This window comes from Canis lupus, chromosome 5 (assembly GCF_011100685.1).
Source record: "Canis lupus familiaris isolate Mischka breed German Shepherd chromosome 5, alternate assembly UU_Cfam_GSD_1.0, whole genome shotgun sequence".
Lineage (NCBI taxonomy): Eukaryota > Metazoa > Chordata > Mammalia > Carnivora > Canidae > Canis > Canis lupus.
This window is the reverse complement of record NC_049226.1, coordinates 18831190-18856246: the sequence shown is the minus strand read 5'-3', so window position 1 is coordinate 18856246 and position 25057 is coordinate 18831190. Positions and strand designations below refer to the sequence as shown.

At 36.1% G+C, this 25057-nt stretch overlaps 1 pseudogene; it reads right to left on the bottom strand.

The window, feature by feature from the left end:
- Window positions 1-9891: 9891 nt before the first annotated feature.
- LOC102153352 lies at window positions 9892-24570 on the bottom strand (annotated as a pseudogene).
- Between the last annotated feature and the right edge of the window lie 487 nt (window positions 24571-25057).

Sequence of the window (25057 nt, the reverse complement as noted above, 5' to 3'; positions counted from 1 at the left end):
GTGTCTCTTAACTGCAGATGGTGTGAGATGTACTCTTTGAGAAGCTTTATTGCTTTGCTTTTCATATTTAAGTCTATGATTTCCCAGGACTGGTATGTGTGTTTGTGGTGTAATATAGGGTTCCAATTTCATTTTTCTCCCCATGGATATCCTGTTTTCCCAGAACTATTTAGTGAAAAGGCTGTTCTTCCCTCTCTGCTCAGCAGTGATTTATTTGCCATGAAACAAGAGTTCTGTTCTCTATATTCTATTTCACTGGTCTTTTGTTTCTCTTTGCATCAGTACCACATTGTCATAATTCTATGTATAGCTTTAAAGTAAGTCTTGATATCCGGAAAAATAAGTTCTGCAGCCTTCTATTTTAGAAGTGTTTTGATCCTTTTTTGTCCTTTTCGTTTCCTTAGAGATTTTATATTTCAAATTACACCCTGCTTCCCTGCCACGCACACAACCTGTTCAGATTTTGTTTGGAGCTGTGTTGAATCTATAGGTCTGTTTAGTCTTTCAGCATGTGATTAGATTGTACAGGTGTGTTTTGCCCATAACTGTATTTATTCCTGAGCATTGGGTTACCCGATGTTTTTGATAGTTCACTGAATGCACATTTCTAAATATACTGTATTTTTTATAATACTAAAGATTTTATTTATTTATTTATTTAAAATTTTAAAAAAAATTTTATTTATTTATGATAGTCATACAGAGAGAGAGAGAGGCAGAGACATAGGCAGAGGGAGAAGCAGGCTCCATGCACTGGGAGCCCGATGTGGGATTTGATCACGGGTCTCGAGGATCGCGCCCTGGGCCATAAGGCAGGCGCCAAACCGCTATGCCACCCAGGGATCCCAATACTAAAGATTTTAAAAGATACTTTATAATAGGTCAAAAAGTAGCAAATTTCTGGAATTAAATATAATAAAACATGTTCACATTCTCTATGCAGAGATATCATGCAATTTTGATATATTGTCTATCTATTGCTGCTCTAAGAAAAACTATTAATTTTAATATGTTAAGCTGTGTCATGTTACCTTCTAAATTTTTATATTTAGCTTCTTAGTTTTTTTGTGAGTGAGCAAAAAACCAGAGATGGTTACTTTTGTTCCTTTCTTTTTAAACATTTTAAAATTATTATTTATTATTATTATTATTATTATTATTATTATTATTATTATTATTTCTGTTCCTTTCTGACATGTACTGCCAATGCATTGTTGAGTAAAAGTTATTCATGTTTTCCTCCTGATATTAGCAAGAAAAGTTTGTTATATTTCATTCACTTGTTGATTTTTATTGTAGTTTTCTAGTAGTTAAACTTAAGTTATAAGAATTTTCTTCTGTTTCTCTAGTTTTTCCCTCAGCCTCTCAGGAATTTGTGTTCATTTTTACCAAGTTTTTTACTTTCTTTTTTTATTGAAATATAATTAACATACAATGTTTTATTAGTTTCAGATATACAATATAATGATTCAGCAATTCTATACATAACTCAGTGCTCATCAGGGTAGGTGCACTCTTAATCCCCTTCACCTATTTCACCTATCCCCCCACCCATCTTCTGTCTGATGACCTACAGTTTGTACTCTATACTGGAGTCTGTTTATTTCATTTGCCTCTTTTTTTCCGTGTTCATTTGTTTTGTTTTTAAATTCCAAAATAAGTGAAATCCTGTGGTTTTTGTCTTTCCCTGACTTATTTTACTTAGCATTATATCTTCTAGGTCCATCCATTTTGTTACAAATATCTCATTATTCTTTATGGCTGAGTGGCATTCTATTACATATATATATGTAATAGATATATTCATATGTGTATGAATATATATATGAATATGTGTATATATATCAATGTATATATATGTATTCATCCATGGATGGACACCTGGGCTGCTTCCATGTCTTGGCTATTTAAATAGTGCTACAGTAAATATAGGGGTGCATATATCTTTTTGGATTAGTGTTTTCATTTTCTTTGGGTAAAGACCCCATAGTGGAAATGTTGGATCATAAAATAATTCTATTTTTAATTTTTTAAAAGATTTTATTTATTTATTAATGAGAGATACAAAGAGAGAGAGGAGAAACAGGCTTCATGCAGGGAGCCTGATGTGGGACTCAATCCTGGGTCTCCAGGATCAGGCTCTGGGCTGAAGGCAGCGCTAAACCGCTAAACCGCTGAGCCACCGGGGGCCACCCCTATTTTTAATTTTTAAAGGAACCTCCATAGTGGCCACACAAGTTTGCATTTCCACTAAGAGTACATGATGGTTCCTTTTTCTCCATATCCTTGCCAACACATATTGTTTCTTATGGTTTTGATTTTAGCCAATTTTGACTGGTGTGAGGTGATATCTCACTGTGGTTTGATTTGCATTTCCCTGATGATTAGTGATATTAAGCATTTTTTCACATGTCTTTTGGTCATCTGTATGTCTTCTCTGAAGAAAAATCTGTTGATATCTTCTGCCCATTTTTCTTTGTAATTTTTTTTTGGTGTTGAGCTGTACATTTGGATATTAACCCCTTACTGGATATATCATGTAAATAAGTTCTCCCATACAGTAGGCTACCTTTTCATTTTGTTGATGGTTTCCTTTGCTGTGCCAAAGCTTTTTGTTTTGTTGTAATCCAATAGTTTATTTTTGCTTTTGCTTCCCTTGCTTCAGGAGACATATCTAGAAAAATGTTGCTATAGCCAATGTCAGAGAAATTACTCGCTTGTGCTCTCTTCTAGGATTTTTATGGTTTCAAACCTCACATTTAAGTCTTAATCCATATTGTTTATTTTTGGGTATGGTGTAAGAAAGTGGTCCAGTTTTATTCCTTTCTATGTAGCTGTCTGATTTTCCCAGCACCATTTAATGAAGAGACTGTCTTTTCCCCCATTGCATATTCTTGTCTCTTTTGTCGTAGATTAACTGACCATGTAATTGTGGGTTTATTTCTGGGCTCTCTATTCTGTTCCATTGATCTGTATATCTATTTTTGTGCCAGTACCTTACTGTTTTGATTACTACAGCATTGTAATATGGCTATGAAGCCTAGAATTGTGATATCTCCAGTTTTGTTCTTATTTTTCAAGATTGCTTTGGCTCTTTGGTGTCTTATTTGGTTCCAATACAAATTTTAGGATTATTTGTTCTAGTTCTGTGAAAAATGCTGTTGATATTTTTTAGGGATTGCATTAAATCTGTAGATGCTTTGGATAGTAGAGACATTTTAACATTTGTTCTCCCAATCCATGAGTATGGTACGTTTTTCCATTTGTTTTGTGTCCTCTTCAATTTCTTTCATCATTGTTCTGTGGTTTTCAGAGTATGGGTCTTTCACCTGCTTGGTTAAGTTTATTTCTGGATTTTTTTTGTTGGCATAATTATAAGTGGGATTGTTTCTGTTAATTTCTCTTTCTGCTACTTCATTTTTACTGTATAAAAATGTAACATATTTCTGTGTCTTGATTTTGTATCCTGTGATCCTGCTGAATTCATTTATCAGTCCTATTAGTTTTTTTGGTGGAATCTTTAGGGTTTTCTATATATGGTATCTTGTCATGATTAAGTTTTACTCTTTCCTTACCAGTTTGGATACCTTTTATTTCTTTTTCTTGTCTGATTGCTGTGGCTAGGACTTCCAGTACTATGTTGAATAAAGGTGGTACAAGTAGACATCTTTATCTTATTCCTGACTTTAGAGAAAAAGGTCTGTTTTTTACTATTGAGGATGATGTTAGCTGTGGGTTTTTCATATATGGTTTTTATTATGTTGAAGTATATTCTCTCTAAATCTACTTTATTGAGGGTTTTTATCATGAAAGGATGTTGAATTTTGTCAGATGCTTTTTTCTGCATCTATTAAGATGATCAATTATGTGATCTTTATCCTTTTGTTGTTGTTGTATTATCTCATTGATTTGTGCATATTGAACCACTGTTGCAACCCAGGAATAAATCATACTTGATTGTGGTGAATGATTTTTTAAAATGTATTGTTGGATTTGACTTGCTAATATTTTGTTGAGGATTTTTACATCTATGTTTATCAGAGATGTCAGCCTGTAAATTTTTTTTTTTGTAGTATCTTTATCTGGTTTTAGTATTGGGATAATATTAGCCTCATAGAATGAATTTGGAAGCTTTCCTTACTCTTCTCTTTTTTGGAATAGTTTGAGAAGAATAGATGTTAACTTTTCTTTACATGTTTGGTAGAATTTACCTGTGAAGCTATCTGTTCCTGGACTTTTGTTTGGTGGGAGTTTTTTGATTATTGATTCAATTTCATTGCTGATAATTGGTGTGTTTAAGTTTTCCATTTCTTTGTGATTCAGTTTTGGGAGGCTATATGGGAGAAATTATTTATTTCTTTTAGGTCATCCAATTTGTTGGCATATAGTTTTTCATAATCACTGGTGATCCTTTGGATTTCTGTGATGTTGGTTATTACTCCTCCTCTTTGATTTGCGATTTTGAGTCCTCTTTCCTTTTCTTTGTCTCTCTCTTTTTTTAAAAAATCGATTTGAGACAGAAAGAGAGAAGCACAAGTTGGGGGGAGGGACAGAGAAAGAGGGAGAAGCAGACTCCCCACTGAGCAGGAAGCCCAACCAGAGCTTGATCCCAGGACTCTGAGATCATGACCCGAGTTGAAGGCAGATGCTTAAACAATGGAGCCACCCAAGTGCTGCCCCCCTCCAACTCCTTTTTTGAGAAGTCTGGCTACAGGTTTATTAATTTTATCTTTTCAAAGAGCAAGCTCCTGGTTTCTTTGATGTGTTCTATTTTTGTTGTTGTTTCTATTTCATTTATTTCTGCTTTAATATTTACTATTTCCTAGTTTTGCTTCTTCTCTTTCTAGCTCCTTTAGGTATAAGGATAGGTTCTTTGAGATTTTTCTTTTTGAGGTAGGCCTGTATTGCTATAATATTCCCTCAGAACAACTTGCTGCATCCAAGGATTTGCACCATTGTCTTTTTATGTTCATTTATCTCTGTGTATTTTTAAGTTTTCTCTTTGACTTCTTGGTTAACTCCTTTTTATTTTATTTGCTTATTTTTTAGTTGTTTCTTACACACTTTAATTTAAATTCCAGTTAGTTAGCATATAGTTAATATTAGTTTCTGATGTAGAATTTAGTGATTCAACACGTATATACAACATTTGGTACTCCTCACAAGTACCCGCCTTAATCCCCATTACCTATTTAACCCATCCCCTCCACCGACCTCCCCTTTAGTAACTATCAGTTTGTTTGCTATAGTTCAGAGTCTGTTTCTTGGTTTTCCTCTCTTTCTTCTTTCCTATGTTCATTTTTTTTGTTTCTTAACTTCCACATTATGAGTGAAATCATATGGTATTTATCTTTCTCTGACTGACTTATTTCACTTAGTATAATACTCTCTAGCTTCATCCATGTTCTTGCTAAGAGCAAGATTTCATGCTTTTTTATGGCTGAGTAATATCCAAATTTATATTGGATATAAATATATTTATATATTTGGAGGTCATCCAATTTGTTGGCATATATAAATTCAAATTTATATTGGATATTACTCAGCCATAAAAAATATGAAAATGTGGGGTGTGTGTGTGTGTGTGTATATATATATATATAGTTATATAGTTATAGTTATAGTTATAGTTATATAGTTATACATGCCTCACATCTTCTTTATCCACTCATCAGTTGATACACATTTGGGCTTTTTCCATAATTTGGCTATTGTTGATAATGCTGCTATAGCATCAGGGTACATGTATTCCTTTGAAATAGTATTTTTTATCTTTGACCTATTGATTGTTTAGTAGCATGTTATTTAACCTCCAAGTATATGTATTATTTCCAGAATTTTCCTTGCAATTTATTTCTAGGTTCATAACATTGCAGTTGGAATATATGCATGATAAGATTCCAGTCTTTTAAGATTTGCTGAGATTTGTTTTTTTGCCAACATGTGAACTATTCTGGAGAATGTTCCATGTGTACTTGAAAAGAATATGTATTCTGCTGTTTTTGGATGGAATGTTCTGAATATAATTGTTAGATCCATCTGGTCCAATGTATCATACAAAGCCAATGTTTCCTTGTTGATTTTCTGTTTGGATGATCTATCCATTGATATATGTGGGGTGTTAAATTCCCCTACTATTAATGTATTACTACCAGTTTCTTTGCTTGTTAATAGCTGCTTTGTTAATTTAGGTGCTCCCATGTTACATACATAAATATTTACAATTGTTATATCTTCTTGTTGGCTTGTTCTGATGTAGTATCTTTCTTTGCTTCTTAGTATAGTCTTTGTTTTAAAGTCTATTTTGTCCAATATAAGTATTGTTACTCCAGCTTTCTTTTCACTTCCACTTGTATGATAAATGTTTTTCATACTTTCACTTCTGATCTGCATATGTCTTTAGGTCTGAAACAAAGCCCTTGTAGGAAGCATGTAGATGAGTCTTGTTTTTTTTTTTTTTTTTTTTTAATTAAGTCACCCTGTGTCTTTTCATTGGGGCATATAATCCATTTACATTTAAAATAATTGTTGTTAAGCATGTATTTATTGCCATTTTCTTGTTTTATGGCTGTTTTTGTACTTTTTCTTCTCTTCCTCTCTTCTCTTGTGGTTTGATGGTTTTCGTTAGTGATATTTTTTCTTTTTCTTTTTTGCATATCTATTACAGCTTCTTGATTTATGGTTACCACTAGGTTTATAGATGATATCTTGTGCATATAGCAGTCTGTGTGAGGATGATGGTCACTTATGTTTGAATCCATTCTAAAAACACTGAATATTTACTCCACCGTTTTTTAGGTATATGTCATTATACCTTACATGCATTTATTTTGTGAATCCAATGATTGACTTTTATATTGACTTTTTTTCAATTGTACTGTTTTTGTGTCTTAACCTCCATACTGGTTTTATAAATGATTAATCTACTACCTTTTGTGTTCATATATAGCTGTGAATTTTTTCCCTTTCCTACTTTTTTCTTTCTTTCTTTTCTTTTCTTTTTTCTTTTTCTTTTTTTTTTTTTTTTTTTTTTTTTTTTTTTTTACTGCTGCTTGTGGTATTTTCTTTCCACTCAAAGAATCTCCTTTTAACATTTTGTAATGTTTAGTGGTGATGAATTCCTTTAAGTTTTGTTTGGGAATCTTTTTATCTCTAATTCTATTCTGAATGATAGACTTATTGGATAGAGTACTCTTGGTTGCAGGTCTTTTCCTTTTAGCACTTTGACTGTATCACACCACTCCCTTCTGGCCTGCAAAGTTCTGCTGAAAGATCATCTGATAACCTCATGAGGTTTCCCTTATATGTAACTCTTCTCTTGCTGCTTTTAAAATTCTCTCTTTATCACTACTTTTTGCCATTTTAATTACTATGTGTTGTGATGTGGGCCTCCTTGGGTTGATTTTGTTGGGGTCTTTCTGTGTTTCCTGAATGTGGATGTCTGTTTCTTTTTCCAGTTGAGGGAAATTTTGAGATATTATTACTTCAAATAAAATTTCCCTCCTTCTCTCTCCTTCTTCTTCTGGGATCCCTGTAATGCAAATGTTATTACACTTGATGATATTTCGGAGTTCCCTTAACCTATTCTCATTTTTTATTATTCTTTTTTCTTTTCCTGTTCAACTTGGTTGCTTTCCAATACTCTGTCTCCCAGCTCACTGATCTGATCTATTTCCTTTAGCCTACTATTTATTACCTCTAGTGTATTTTAAATTCAGCTATCAAGTTTTTCATCTCTGGTTGGTTCCTTTTTATATTTCTTATCTCTTTGTTGAAGGTCTCACTGAGATTCTCCACTCTTTTCTCAAGTCCAGTGGGTATCTTTATGACCGTGGCTTTAAATTCCCTATCAGGTGTATTGCTTATCTCTGTTTCATTTAGCTTCTTGCTATAATTTTGTCCTATTCTTCCATCTGGAGCATATTTGCCATATCCTTATTTTTTCTAACTCACTGTTTCTAAGTGTTAGGAAAGTCAGCTACATCTCCTGCTCTTGAAAGTAGCAGCTCATGAAGAAGAGGTTCTGTAGTGCCCTGCAGTGCAACATTCCTTGTTTACTTGAACATGGCATTTCAGTGGCGTCTCTTGTGTGTGTTGTATACACCTTACAATTGTGGCTGAGCTGCATTTGCCTTTAGTCAAGTTATCTGCAATGGCTCTCTTTGCTTGTTTCAAACAAGGTTTGGTCCCAGTCTTGTTAGTAGGCCAGTCTGGGGCTGCCTTAGTCTTGAGTTGAGTCAGACTAGGTATTTGCCAGAGCTGTGATAGCATGAAACTGCAATATGTTGTTTCCGTGTCATCCTCCTAAAAGAAGCTTTTGTTGGTGGGTGGGATCTGCAGTCCAGATGTCTGCTCCCAGCCCACTGCTGGGTCCACAGTCAGAGAGGTGTGTATGGTTGTATTTCCCTCTCCCTGGATCAGGAGTTATTTGGTGTGGTATAGGCTTCTTTCAGAGCTGCTTGCAACTACCATGTTTGTAGCATTGCTTTGGATAGACTGCCAAGGGCACATTAGAGGGGATGGGTTCACAGGAGAACACAGGGGCAGGGTTCATGGTGCCAACAAGGTGCAGGAGGGATAGGCAGGTACCCAGGAAAACTCCCACTGATGCTGGGTTGGAGGGGGTGAATCTATAGAAGAGCATGGGGATAGAGCATGCTGTTAGCAGGGTAGGTGGAGAGTGTTTGAATTGTGCTGGTTCTGGCAGATTTCTCCATATCTAGGCTGGAAAGTGGGATAAGGAAATATCATCTACCAGTTCTTTTGTTCTTAGAGAAATCTCCCAAAGATCTCTACCCCTTTTGCACATACTCTGAGATTAGTAAACAAATCTCCCTCCTGTATACCCTAGGCATTTTTCAAACTGCTGCTTCTATGCTGTATCTCAAAAGGACTGTTGTGCTGTCTCTTTAAGAGCAAGGACTCAGTTTCTTATTTTCAAAGTGATAGGTGTTAACCCCACTGATTGTAAGAACTCACAAAGTTAGGCCTTTAAAAAAAAAGCCAAATGTTATGGAGATTCATCTTCCTAGCATAGATCTTCATGCCTGAGGTACCTGGTGTGGGGTCTCTTCCTCTCCCCTGTACATACCAATGGTGTCCCATTCTCCCATGGACAGTCCCATGAGTCAATTTTGGCTTCTGTGTTTCCACCCTTCCTACTCTCTTTGATGTGGCCTCCTTTACATCTAGCTGTGGACAGCCTGCTTTACCAGTCTTTGGGTCATTTTCTGAGTTTTTATACAGATGTGCGTGTTTTCTAGGTGTAGCCATGGGACAAAGTGAACCTAGGATCTTCCTCCTCTGCCATCTTCCCTGAAAATTTAAGAATAGTTTTTATACTTTTAAAAATATGGGAGAAAATCAAAAGAAGAATAAATTACATGAAATTTGAATTTCAGTGTCATAAAGTTTTATTGGAACATAGCCATACTAATTCATTTAAATGCTTTCTATGGCTGCTTTCATCCTACAATGGCAGAGATATAACAGAGATGAGTGGCCTGCAAAGTATAAAACATTTACTATCTAGCCCTTTATAGAAAATGTTAGATGACACATCATGATGATCACGTTTATTCTTTTAACCCAACAAAGTATAGTTAGGATGCTTTCAGCCACAAGTAACAGAAATTATGAACCAAACTTGTTTAAGGAATATGAACATTTATTATCACATGTATGCAGCCTCCAGGGATAGCATAATCATTATTCATGTCTGATTCTCTTGGCTTTGCACCCTATGTTGTTTGTCTTGGTTCATAAATGTCCTCCCTACTCAGACAGATTCTTTTGATTTTGATTTTTTAGTCCCTAGAATAAAATTTCTCTGACAATACAAGTAGAATTATTTGCAGAGGTGTGTTTCTAGGTATTTTGTATATTCATGCTTTAGCATAGGTAGTTTAAGAACATGTTAATCTGATTTCCAATTACGTGATCATGTGGGTGGACACTATTAGTGCCATATACAATGGTCATGTCCCAGGCATCAAGAATACACACTGAAATCTTTGAAAATGTCCATATGGTAAGATATTGAATGTAATCATGGAAGTTTCCAAACCTTACTGTGTCTTCCTGATGTTTTCTGTCTTAAAGATCACTTTAGTGGCTAGGCTTCTTAGGAACAGTTGTTGAGAAGTTTTTCAGGCACCAATGGCCCAGTGAATGAAAATGCCAATGAGGAAGGGCCTGAAGTGCTGGCCAGGTATGATGACAATGGCCAACTTTTTTGTCACTTGATATCCAGTCAGTTTCCTGAGGGATATAACCCTCATCTATCACAGAGTAGAGCTGAAGACTGACAAAAGAGTAACTTTTTTCCCCCCGCCAAACCTAAATGTGTCTGTTTGCATTCAGAAGCAAATGTTTCTTAAAAATTTCAGTTGCATGGGGTGCCTGAGTGGCTCAGTTGGCTAAGCATCTGCCTTTGGCTCAGGTCATGATCTCAGGATCAGGCTCTGGGATCAGGCCCTGAGCTCAGTGGGGAGTTTGCTTCTCCTTCTGCCTCTGTCCTCCAACTCCACGCATGCTCTCTCTCTTTCTCAAATAAAATCTCAAAAAATTCCAGTTCTATGAAGATCAAAAATGTTTAGTGCTAATACACAAATCAGTTTTTTTTTTAACTCAGAGGCAATGATTAATATTTTTAAAAAGAATATTTTATCATTTAAAATACTCACCCATCTAGGGATGCCTGGGTGACTCAGTGGTTGAGCATCTGCCTTCGGCTCAGGTCGTGATCCCAGGGTCCTGGAATTGAGTCCCGCATCAGGCTCCTCGCAGGGAGCCTGCTTCTCCCCCTGACCTATGTCTCTGCCTCTCTGTGTCTCTCATGAATAAATAAAGAAGTTAAAAGAAATACTCATCCATCTAGATTATTTTTGACTAGAACATCCTATACTTTAGGGTAGATTGTTCATATGTGTGAAATATCAATCAAAATGTAAAGTTTTTATTGGAATTTATAAAGAGAAACAACGGTTCTTGTAAAAGTGGGAATAAGACATATTTTAAATTAAAAGCCTCAAATCTAGAAATCTAAATGAAGTTGAAAATAAAATAACCAAAATGAGAGAATAGAGATCTCATTAAAAGTACTTTAATGTCAACCTCAATTTCTAAAACAATTTAAAATAATTACATACTTTTTACAAGTTTGGGCAAGTATTTGATCCACTGGTGCGGTGTAGAGTCTCCCAGGAGGTAAGTCAATTTTCCTTTCAAATAGCCATTTATCTCATTGTATTTAACTGAATTTGCTTACAAAATGTTGTAATCCACCTTCCTTCTGATGTATAACCATTAGAGACAGGAGCCTTCATTCTGACTTGGCATTTCTATTTTTTTCACTCTAGTAACAGACACTTCTGGTAAGTGATTTTATTGGCATACGTTAAATATCTAACCTTCTTTCTCTGACCTTCCCTTTGTTGATCTCTTACTCTCTTCCTCAAACTCCTATTTCCTAATTCCTTAGTCTCCTCTTGGTATTCTTTGGTCACCAGCTTTGTTTAACCACTTCTCATTTGTTTAAGAGATTTTGAGTCATCTTGATTCCTTGTTAACTTTCTCCCAAATCTGGTTATTAGTTAAGTTTTAAGGTTTTGTCAACATTGCTGATTCTGTGATGACTCAGGCCTTTATCTCTAACCTGAATATTAGTGGTCTAAAAGTTGGTGTCTTTGTACCAAATTACTTACCTTTGTTTTATTAATGAAACATTAGTCTTATTTTTTTCTATGAAATGTTTTTTCACGGGGATATTGTCGTTAAAAAACTAGCTTAAAAATATGCCCACATTTTTAAAAGTTCAAACAGTATAAAATAACCTAGTTTGAATTGGTATTTTATTTAATTTATTTTTTAAATAATGATTTCATATTTATTTATTCGAGAGAGGCAGAGACATAGGCAGAGGGAAAAACAAAATTCTCACAGGGAGCCCAGTGTGGGACTCGATCCCAGACCCTGAGATCACACTCTGAGCCAGAGACAGGCACTCAACTGCTGAGCCACCCAGACATCCCTTGAATTGATGTTTTAAAGTACAATTTCATAAAAAGTAACATATGGCAGACAACACTAATGTTCTGAGATTTTCCTGCAAGTTGCATTAGAATTACAGGCTCTGTTGGCACATGTCTGCCTTCCAAGGCATTGCAAGTAGCCATGCACCAAAATTTTTGCTGTGGCGTACTGAAAATCATCAGATTTCCTACCTGTCATGTTTCCTTTTCACTCACTATCCACCTACCCCCCCCCCAATCCCCATTAAGTTAATGCCTTGTATTTTAGGTTTATTACATAGCATTTCTGTACTAATATCATATTCTGTAGTAGATAGGAAGCAAATAATAATCACTTAAATATAAATTTATTTATCTCTCACATAATAGTCCTAAAGTGAGCAGGCCAGGACCAATATGATGTTCCATGGTTTCAAGGGCTCCAGTTCCTTCTGCCTTGTTCTGCAACTCTTTTTATGGAGAAGTTGTGATAATCTTAACTTTATTATTTTCTTATAACTTTTTTGAGGTATAATTGACATACAAATAACTATATATATTTAATGTATGGAGTTGGGTGAATTTGAGCATATATGGATATACTTGATACTATCATCACAATCAAGTTGCTATTTTTAATATATGACATCAATCTCATGGTCTAACATGACTTTTTCATCTCTTAGCATTATATCTCAAGTTTAGCCAAGAGGAAGGGGAGGGCAGGTTGTTTTACTTTTAAGGCATGACATAGACATTTCCCATATCACTTCTGCTCATAATCCTGGCCAAAATCTAGTTATGGCCACCACTAGCTGCAACTGCAGCCTTTAGTTGAGTGACAGTAGGCCCAGCTAAAATAATGGTATTTTATTACCAAAGAGGGAAGGGATAATGGATAGTAGGAGACCACATCCAATCTCTGCTTTACTCCCCATGCTTAGCCCTCCATAGACCTTGCAGTCTCTGTTGTCTAGATCTACTGAATAGTCATATGCATGCGTGTAATCTATGGACAAAGTGGAAAAATAGTAATGGTAGAAAAATTGGAAAATTCTGAAATAAGAATTCTTTCAGGTAATCCTGGAATAGCTAAGCCCTAGTGATTTGCTAAAGAGAGTTTCTGTAATTCTATAATTATATGAAAATTTCAGTGTGACATGGTTGAGTTTCTGTGAGGTTTGATAGCATTGTACCCTGGATGACTGAATACTGTAACCCTAGAAGATCCGTACAGCCATCCTAATAATGTACTGGCATGCTTTGGTGAGAAGAGAGCCTTTAAGCTTATTATTGAAAACCATATCTTGTACAATATTTATGTGTCAGGGTATTCATTTTGCCAAGGGTCAAGCTAAGTGCTCTGAAAGACTATATCAAATATATAACACATTTTATTATGATTAATCTTAATGTTTACTTAATAGAGTGGGCTTAATAGTATGTTGATAATAGTATTAAGATTCCATTATATTTATCAATTAGTATAAAGATTACAGCAGGGAGACTAAATGTCCCCCCAAAGATATCTGCATTCTTATCCCTGGGACCTGTGAATATGTTAACTTCCCTGGCAAAAGAGACTTTCCAGATATGATTAAAGGTATAGGTTTTGAGATGGGAGATTATCCTGGATGATCTGGGTGGGACCAATCTAAATCTCATTCATCCTTAAAAGTGGGAGAAGGAGGCAGAGGAGTGGGTCAGAAAGATGTGATATGGGAACTTGGCCTATTAGTTGTATCTTTGGAAAATGGAAGAAGAGGGCTGTGAAGAACAAGGGCACCTCTAGAAGTGGAAAAGACAAGGAAGTAGATTCTGCTCTAGAGCCTCCAGAAAGGAATGCTGCCCTGTTATACTTTTATTTTAGCTCAATGAGACAAATGTTGGACTACTGAACTACAGAACTGCAAATGATATTTTTTTAACTGTCTTAAGCTACTTTGACACCTTTTCAACATCAAGTCATCCCATCCAACATTTATATAAATAGAAGAAAAAAGCCCTTTATTTTATATTCCTTAGTAGCATTAAATATTTCTTTATATAAATCATGCACATTTTGTTAAATTCGTGAAATACATTTCAAAGCAGAAAGTGGATCATATCACTCTCTTCCTTGGTTGATTTTTGTAGCTTTCAAAAGCTGACTGAATAAACCCTAAAATTCTCAGCATGGTACTTGAGAATCCATAATTTAGTTTCTTCCTTTCTTTCTAGCCTCTTCCTTTGCTCTGGTGCACTAAATACTTTCACTCCATTGGCCTATTGAACAAAGTTCATGATGATTTTGCTTATGAGTAGAGTTATCAGATAAAAAAAATACAGGATACCAAATTAAATTTGAATTATTTCTAATAAGGAATAATTTTTAGTGTATTTTCCATGCAATATTTACCCTTTATCTCATGCATATGATATCCATAAACAATTAGATATTACTCAAATCTAATTTAAAACCCTAGATTATTATTTGCTAAACCTGGCAATCCTACTCATGGGCTTTATGAGTTTTCTCTTTCTCCTCATTTTCTGTCTACAGTTATCCTTCAGGGCTAAGTCAAATATCAGCTTTAACATAAGCCCTCTGCCTTTTTACTTTCTTCATAGAATTGGTAGGTTGAATGTCTTTCAGATTGCAACCTTGCTGAACATTTATTTCTTTCCATTTGCCCATAATGCCTCATATCTATTAGAACCTTAATAAACATTTGCAGAATACATGAATAAATATTAGGCAATAAATTATTAGTTGAAGTAAATCTCAAAATGGATGTTATTGGTAAACTCAGGCTTTAGAGAAAGTTATTTTAAAGCCAAGTATAAACATTATTCTTTTATAAGTAACATGGCTTTGCATTTGCCACTAAAAGACATTTAATAAAATGGAAACTCCATATAAAATTGCTTAGTGCATAAACTAAAGGTTAGGAAGTTATGCCAACAGAGAATTAGGATAACCAAACCAAAATGTTCCTACTCAAAAGCTGTGGGTAACCATCAAAGACATTTGCACAGTGCCCCAGACAGATCACCAACTCCAGGAGAAGCACTACCATGTTTAAATATGAATGTAGAATACTAATACTTTCCCCTTTTGGATAAACAGCTATAAAAATCTGTTATAAAAAGAGTTTGAAATAATTTCCTTGAGCTGATTTCTCTCTTTAAAATCCAAGGTGATTGACATCACAGACACCTGCTAAGAATTGTGCTCCAGGAAATCCATGATTACTAGGATTGATACTGATAAACTTCCCCCGGCATAAGAATGTCTTTTGGAAGACCCATACTAAGAACTACCCACAATAGGACAAGAAAACTTACTACCTCACTGGGAGATGTCAATGAATTTAGGAGGTTTCACCATTTTAACTCCCATGGATTGGACCTTCAAAACATAAGATAACAAATTAGCCTGCTGTCTGTCCATACATGCAGGTAACAAGTCTTTTGCTTGTGAGTAAAAAATAATTTAAAAATTTTCACAACTGAAAATTATTGTGAATTTTATATGCATTGGGCATTGTATATGGATTAGCATTTTGGAAAACTGTCTACCTTTCTGAGAGCACTTGAAGTCCAGGGCAGCTCTTCTCATCTGCCACATGCAATCAGTATGTCCTGGAATTTTTAATTCAAAATATTTATCTAATATGCAAGTTGTCTTCTTTTGTTGTTTACACATCATTTATTCAAGTTCATGTAATATTTTTCTTGGATTTGTGTGAGTCTCTAACCAAGCTGTCTGTTTTACCCCACCTATATTGGGATACAACTGCCAGAACACCCTTTTTGGTTGCAAATGCAACTGTATTCATCATTATTTAAAATCCATTTCACTGAGATCCCTGGGTGGCTCAGTGGTTTGGTGCCTGTGTTTGGCCCAGGGTGTGATCCTGGAATCCCAGGATTGAGTCCCACATCAGGCATCCTGCATGGAGCCTGCTTCTCCCTCTGCCTGTATCTCTGCCTCTCTCTCTCTCTCTCTCTCTCTCTCTCTCTCTGTCTTTCATGAATAAATAAATAAAATCTTAAAAAAATAAAATCCATTTCCCTTACCTAAGGACTTCAGGCTCCTTAGCATAGCATGCAGACCTTTTTTCACCTTTTTTCACAGAGTTTCTGCTTCTACATCTACATTTCTTGCTATGCTTACCACTTTCCATTTTTCCTAGAAACTTGCCTTCTGATGATTGTAGACTCTATCAAGGAAGGTAGTGTACTTGCCTGATCCACTGCTATCTCCCTAATATCTGAAAGTCGTGTTTAGTTTGGTGCATTGCATTTCTTTCCTCTAGCTGATGAAACACTGACTATCTGACTCTTCCTGCTTCAAAGCTCTTATCTTCTCCTTGACTCACTCTTTGTTTCAAACCTGTGTATATGTAAGTGGTAGCAAGGAGAAAGAGAATACAGGAGGAATGGGGATCCAGGTGCTAGGTACAATAAATACAAGTGGTACTTAATTTTCTTCTGTGGATGCCTCTTAAGGTTCAATTCAGAAAAAGGAAGAGATCAAATTGTCACCTTTACTGTGACTTTCTATATAAGAATGGTTAGTGGATAGGAAAAGAATTAATGAGTTGCATCATCAGAGATCAGAGAGAAAGAACAGAAACCCAGCTGAACTTATTTCAGAAGGGAGTCAGGGACTACAGATCAACACTTGGATGACTACATGAAATCTGGAATGCATGTTATTTTTCCATGTTTGCTGTCCATACTTTACTTCCTCAGCATATATTTTTGAAAGCCTAAGGGAAGAAGCTAGCATTCCATTCTGAAATCAAGTGTACGGAAAGTAAATCCTCAGGATCAAAATAGATAGTAGCAGAATGGAAAGGAAAGAGGAAATAGACTGAGCTCCTGAAACTCTTTAAAGAAAGTTAGCAAAGGAGCAAAAGAATTTGGAACTGATAGGTTGTCTCAGGGCTTGGCCCACGTGTTCTGGATTTGTGGTGGTACATAGTTGCCATTTGCAAAATGGCTCATGAAGAGACTCTGATAGTTCATTCTAAACAATGAAGTTTTCCAGCTTAATGGAGAACTGATAGACCAAGGAGTGAGCATCTGTTTATGAGCAAGAGAAGAAGGATATGGAATTGATGCAGCCATGATTGATAAGAGAAACATGCTTATACCCCAGTTTGTGAAGGCCTGTTAGCCAAGGGCTTTTAACAATCACTACATGACAACTTGGTGAGTATGGACTCCTTCAACCTGAGCAGCACATGCTGAGGAGTATCTGATCTTGAGATCAACTGGACATGACCAGTAGGAGTTGGCATTTTGGAAATATTACTCAGGATGCAGTGTGGACAGTGGATTAGAGAGGGAGGATTGGTGGAAGGAAAGGAAAGGAAATATTACTCAGGATGCAGTGTGGACAGTGGATTAGAGAGGGAGGATTGGTGGAAGGAAGGATGGGGAATGAAGGCATATAGATGTTTTTTATTTTATCAAAGAATCCTTTTTTGGTGTAACATTTTCAACACCTATCAAAACACTTTTACACTGAATATATTTTGTAAAACCTAGGTCTACCGTAAAAGACATGCAATACTGGTCATCATGGGAAAGTATAGTACATATAATACAGAGTTCCACTTCAGGCAACCCTCTTTTATTGAATATTTTGGTGAGAATGCCAGTCTTGGCAGTGGGAGTCATAAAAAAGGGATCTCACGAGCTCACCACATGTCTGACCAGACCTTGAGTAGAAGAGGCATCTGAAAGGGTCATGTTCAATGTTAATTGAGATGGGCAATGTAGCTCTGCCCATGGGGACTTCTCAGGGTGTTTAAAAGTATATTTATGTGTGAAAAAAGGCTTTATTCCTTGACAATAAGATAAGAATTTATCAATTCTGGGTAGTCATGTGAATCAGAGCCTCTCAAGGGTGTATGCTGAGGTCTTACACAGCTCAGCACTTGAGTTTGGGGTCAGGCCACATTCAGCAAACATTGGTGGTGCCACTAACAAATTCACCTTTGGAAATAACCATCATGGCCTTGATTCCTTGCCCTCCAGAGAGCAGATACTCCTTCACTGGGGTGAGTCATCAGGAGAATAGAGACCTGGCCCTCCCAGAACAGAGTGAAGCTGACCAGGTGGGTGCCATTGTTGAAGTCTATCACCTTTCCTGAAGTACCTGTTTTTAGACATGGGGAGGACATCCCAGCCCTCAGGAAATACCACCTCATTGCCTTCCTGTGTCTCAAGTGTTCCCTCTCCTCCAGTAGGATGTCTAGGTCATCTCACCCTGCAGTAGGTGTCTCGAGGCTAGAGGATGGTGGCTGTGCTGTGTGTGGCATTGGTGGCGGTGTTCAGGTGAAAGATCAGGGTGGGATTAGTTGGTTTAGTTTCTCCATGATTCTCTATATTCTTTGCTCAGTCTCTATTGGTGGCTTTAAGAGACTCAGTGATATTTTAGGGTATGAGGACTTCATGGAGGTATTCCAGTGATGGAAGAAGATAGGTAAGTTTAGACGAGACCAAAACTGAAATTACAAGGTATATGACATAATGAAATGAAGCAAGTCATTTTACTTACTATGAATTTGAATGTTTATTTACCTATTGTCATATTATTTATACTCTGACAATTTTGAATGACACGTAAACATATTTTTAAAGTAAAAATTATTTTTAATTGTAATTGACATACAATATTATATTACTGTCAGGAATATGGCATAGTGATTTTCCCATTCTATACGTTATGAAATGTTCACCATGATCAGTGTAATCATGTGTCAACATATGAAGTTATTACAATACTATTGACCATATTCCCTATGCTCTACTTTTCATCCCCATGACTTATAACTGGAAGGTTGTACTTCTTAATCTCCTTTATCTATTTCACTTATCCCTACTCTGCTATCTCCATGATATCTGGCGGAAAATAGTATATTCATTTGTTTATTTTTTAGATTCAACATACAAGTGAAATCATATTGTATTTATCTTTCTCTGTTTGGCTTAATTCATTTAACATAGTACCCTCTAGTTCCATTAATGTTGATGCAAATGGCAAGATTTCATTCTTTTTCATGACTAAGTAATATTCTTATATGTATGTATATCATATGTTCTTTACCCACGCATCCGTAGACATTTAGGTTGCTCCATATCTTGGCTCATGTAAATAATGCTTCAATAAACATAGGAGTGCATATATCTTTTGGAATTAGGGTTTTCATTTTCTACAGGTAAATACTCAGAAGTGGAATTGCTGACTGTTATTTCTAACTCTCAAGGAGTCTCCCTACTGTTTGGCATAGTGGATGTACCCAACTTACAGTCTCACCAACAGTGCACAAGAGTCCCTTTTTCTTCACATCTTTGCCAACACTTGTTATTTCTTGTCTTTTTGATACTAGCCATTTTGATACTAGCCATAGGTGTGAGGTGAATCTCCTTGTGGTTTTGATGCCTTTCCCTGATGATTAGTGATTTTGAGCATCTTTTCCTGTGTCCATTGGCCATCCGTATGTCCTCTTTGAAAAGTGTCATTCAGGTTCTCTGCCCATTCTTTTAATTTTTTTAAACATTTTATTTGATAAAGAGAGTGCATGTGAACATGCACTTTCACGGGTGGAGGGAGGGGGCAGAGAGAGGGGGAGAAACAGACTGCCTGCTAAGCAGGGAGAGCCTGACATGGAGCTCAATCCCAGGACCTTGGGATCATGACCTGAGCTGAAGGCAGACACTTAACTAACTGAGCCACCCAGGTGCCCCCTCTGCTCATTTTTGAATTAGATTATTATTTTTGGTATTGTGTGAGTCTTTATTTTGAATATTAACACTTTATAGGATATATCACTTGTAAATATCTTCTCCCATTGAATTCGTTCCTTTTCATTTTGTCGATAATTTCTATTACTGGGCAAAATCTTTCTGGTTTGGCATAGTCCCAGTAGTTTATTTTTCCTGTGTTTCCCTTACCTGAGGAGACATATCCATAAAATGTTGCTAAGGCTGATGTCTAGGTTATTTATTTTGTTTAAGATGTTTTATGGTTTCAAATCTTACAATTAGGTCTTTAATCCATTTTGAGTTTATTTTTGTGTATGGTGTAAGAAGGTGGCCCAGTTTTCCCAACACCATTTATTGAAAAGACTAAGCTTCCTCCATTGTATAGTCTTGCCTCCTTTTTCATAGATTCGTGGACCATAAAAGTGTAGATTTTGGGGGCCTATATCCTGTCCCCTTGATATGTGTTTATATTTGTGCCACTACTGTACTATTTTGACTACTCTAGCTTTGTAGTACATCTTAAAATATGAAATTCTGGTACTTTGTTGTTTCTCAAAACTGCCTTTGCAATTTGGGGACTTTTGTGGTTCCATGCAAATTTTAGGATTGTATGTTCTAGCTCTGTGAAAAAAACTATGGGTATTTTGATCAGGATTGCATGGAACCTATAGATTGCTTTGGGTAGAATGCACAATTTAACAATATTCACTTTTCCTAGGTATTTTATTCTTTTTAAATGCAATTATAACTGGGATTATATTCTTAAATTTTCTGCTAGTTTGTTATCAGTGTATAGATATGCAGATTTCTATATATTAATTTTGTATCCTCAATTTTGATGAATTCACTTATTTTAATAGTCTGTTGAAATCTTTAGGGTTTCTATGCATGGTATCATGTCATCTAGAAATAGTGGCAATTTTGCTTCTTCCTTACCAGTTTAGATAACTTTTATTCTTATTCCTCTCTAGTTGCTGCAGCTAGTACTTCCAGTAGTATGTTGAATAAAAGAGACTGGTCATCCTTGTCTTGTTCCTGATTTTAGAGGAAAGTCTTTAGTTTGTCAATAGTGAGTGTGATATTAGCTGAGTATCTGTCATGTACTGCCTTTATTATGTTGAAGTATATTCCCTCTAAACCCACTTTGTTGAGCATTTTTATAATGAATGAATGTTGAATTTTGTCAGGTGCTTTATCTGCATCTCTTGAGATAATCACATGGATTTTTTTTAAGAGTGGAAGTGGTAGAGGAGGGGTATCATAAGAGGGGGAGACAGAATCTTAAGCAGCCTCCGTGCTCAGCATGGAGCCCAGTGTGGGACACCATCTCACAACCTTGAAATCATGAGCTGAAATCAAGAGTCAGACTCTTTACCAACTGAGCCACTCAGGCTCCTCGATGATATGGTTTTTATCTTCCATTTTGTTAATATGGTATATCACATTGATGATTTGCTGTATTGAACCATCCTTGGAATAAATCTCAGTTAAACATAGGGAGTGAAAATCTTAATGTTTGTGAATATGGTTTACGAATATTTTGTTGAGGATTTTTGCAGCTATGTTCATCAGGAATATTGGCTTATATTTTTTTGTTGTGTCTTTGATTTTGGTATCAGGTAATGTTGGCCTCATAAAATGAATTTGGTAGTTTACCTTCCATTTCTATTTTTTTGAAATAGTTTGAAAAGTATAGATATTATGTCTTCTTTAAATGTTTGATAGAATTCTCCTGTGAATCCATCTGGTTCTGGAGAGAGAATTTTGTTGAGAGAATTTTTGATTACCAGCTCAATTTCATCAAAAGTAATCAGTGTTCCAATTTTCTATTTCTTTCTGATTCTATCTTGGAATACTGTATGTTTCCAGAATTTAACCTTTTCTTCTATGTTTCCCAAAACTGCTCATAGCAGTTCCTTATTTTTGTGCTGTTAGTTTTTATTGTCTTTCATTTATACTATTTGAGTCCTCTTTTTCTTGATGTGTCTGATGAAAAGTTTATCAGTTTTCTCTTTTCAAGTAACTGTTTTATCTTTTTATTGTTATTTCCTTCCCATTATTAATTTTGGGTTTTGTTTTTAAGAGTTATATTAGAGGGATCCCTGGGTGGCGCTGCGGTGTAGCGCCTGCCTTTGGCCCAGGGCGCGATCCTGGAGACCCGGGATCGAGTCCCACGTCGGGCTCCCGGTGCATGGAGCCTGCTTCTCCCTCTGCCTGTGTCTCTGCCTCTCTCTCTGTGTGACTATCATAAATTAAAAAAAAAAAAGTTATGTTAGATTGAGATATTTCTTGTTTTTGACATAGATCTCTTTTGTCATAAACATCCCATTTTGTTATGTCCCAAAGATTTTTGACCATCATGTTTCTAGTCCAGTTTTATTTGTGTGCTGGAGTTTATTTCCTTTTTGCCTTCTCCATTAACCCATTGGTTGTTTAGTAGCATCTTGTTTAGCTCCCACGTATTGGTGTTTTTTCTAGTTTCGTATCGTTATGTTTGGAAAAAATGTTTGATATAATTTCAATTTTTTTGAATTTATTGAAATTTGTGTTCCTACACATGGTCTATCCTGGAGAATGTTTTATGTGCACTTGAATATGTATTCTGCTATTTTTTGGTGCAGTGTTCTGTATATTAAGTTCATCTGGTCTAATGTGTCATTTAAAGCCACTGCTTCCTTATTGATTTTCTGTGTGGATGATCTATCCATTAATGTAAGTGGAGTGTTAATGTTTTCTACTATTAGAGTATTTATGGTTAATTTCTCCCATTATGTCTGTTAATATTTGCTTTATATATATTCAGGTGCTTCTATGTTAAGTGCATAGATATTTATAATTGTTATAATATATCCTCTTGTTTAACTTCTCCTTTTATTTAATGCCATTGTCTATTGCTATGGTCTTTCTTTGAAAGTCTATTACATCTGAAATAAGTATAGCTATATTGGCTCCAACCCCCACCCACTTCCATTTGCATGGAATACCTTTATATACCTTTACTTTCATTTTGTATCTGTCTTTAGGTCTGAAGTGGGTCTCTTGTACACAGAATATAGGTGAGTCTATCTTCCTTCCTCCCTCCCTCCCTCCCTCTGTCCCTCCGTCCCTCCCTTCCTCCCTCCACTCAGTCTCCCTAGGTCTTCTGATTGAAGTATTTAGTCCATTTAGATTTAATTATTGATAGGTATGTGCTTATATTGCTTCTGGTTGTTTTGTCATTTTCTTTTGTTCCTTTCTTCTCTTGCTTTCTTCCCTGGTGATTATTTAGTGTCATTCATGGATTCCTTTCTTTTATAGGTTTTGATTTGTGGTTAGGATGTTATGTATAAACATCACGGTACATATATAGTAGTTCATAGAAAAGTGAACTGTTGTTTAAGTTTGAACATGTTCTAAAAGAACTACATTTTTATTCCCTTTTCCATGTTTCATGTATATAACATCATATTTTACATCTTTTTATCTCTTAACTAATTTTACATAAAATTGATATCAGTATTTTTGTATTTTACTAGCTTTGTAAATTTTTGATCTGCTTCTTGTATATGTCTGCTTTTAGCAGTGATTTTTTTCCTTCCTATAGCTTTTTCTTTTCCCTTCAAAGAAGTTTCATGTATGGCTGTTTAAACGGTGATAAATTATCTCTTCAATTCTGAATGATAACCTTGCTGGTTAGGGAAGACTTTGAGTATACCAAAGATTTTGCTCAAGAGTCAGACTATAGCCTTATATGAATTTTCATGTGGGTCAGTAATTGCTTTTCTCTTGCTCCTTTGAAAAGTCTCCTTAGTTATGTGTCCTGGTGTGGACATTTTTGGGTTGACATTGGGGCTCTCTGTGGATCCTGGAACTTGATGTTTCATTCCTCAACTTAGGGAAGTTTTCAATGATTATTTCTTTACTTTTAAGGTTTCTATTTCTTTCTTTCTCTTCTTTGTGAATTATATTATCCTTCATGTTCTCCTTGAGATTTCTTCCAGATCACTGATCTGTTCTGCATCATCTACTCTACTTTGATTCCTTCTACTATATTTTTGTCTCTCTGTACTTGTTTCTATGTTTTAGGTAGGTCAGCTTTTCCTCGACTTAAAGTTAGTGGCTTTATGTAGAAGATTTTAGTGCAATCCCTACTATCCAGTAGGACCAGGTACTCCAGTGGTACTTGTATGTACAGCTGGGTGAAATTTCTGGCTACACCTTGCCACAGGTTTAGTGGTATGGAGGGCTGCCTCCTTCCCTCACTGTGGCAAGGCAGTAGTCTCTTTGTAGGAGAATCCTCTTTGTAGGAGAACCTACCATGGTAAGTCCACAGAGAAGACTTGAGCTGGGTGAGTGGTGCTAGCAGGGTAGATGCAATGTTATACAATGGCCTCCACCTGTGTCAGGCCAGTCAGGCTGAAGGAGTGCAAGAAAAGTAGTACCTGCCAGCATTTTTGTGCCTGGAGAAAGTTCCTAAGGACCCTTGGCCCTCTAGCACATGTCTTAAAATTAGTTTATAAATGTTCTACATGTATAGCTGAGGCACTTTTCAAACTGCTGCCTCTGTGGTCTTAGAGTGAGGAATATTGTGTATGGGCCCTTTAAGAGTATGTTCCCCTTTCCTGTAGCCCTCCACTCTTGCTGAAAATCAGCTCTGCTGATTTTCAAAGCAGCAAATGTTGTGGGGATCATTGACTGAGGGTGCTCAATGAGGGACTTAAACCCCTCATTCCTTGGGGAGTACCTCCACACCTGTGATAATCCCTCCTGCTTGTGGATCATTACAGTTTTCTTTCCCAACTGCATCTCTGTCCATCCTACCTTTCTAGATGTTGCGTTTTCTTTATATCTTTAACTGTACAGTGCTTTTAAACTTGTTCTGCTGGGCAGCCCTGGTGGCTCAGTGGTTTAGCGCCACCTTCGGCCCAGGGCCTGATCCTGGGTACCCGGAATCGAGTCCCATGTCGGGCTCACTGCGTGGAGCCTGCTTCTCCCTCTGCCTGTGTCTCTGCCTCTCTCTCTCATAAATAAAATACTTAAAAAAAAAGTTGTTCTGCTACTCAAGTGAGTTATACTATATGCAGTTCAGCCTTGTGTCTGCATGAGGAAGTGAGCTCAGAATCTTCCTACTCACCATCTTCCTCTTTTTTTCTTCAAGAGTAAAAGACTGTTAGTTCTACTTCAACATATCTTTTACCTGACAGAACTTAGTTATGACAGAATATGAGGTATATAAGTAAGGAAGAGTAAATGCACCCAAATCAGTTAATTGTCCATAAATATTCTCTGAGGTATGTATTTTG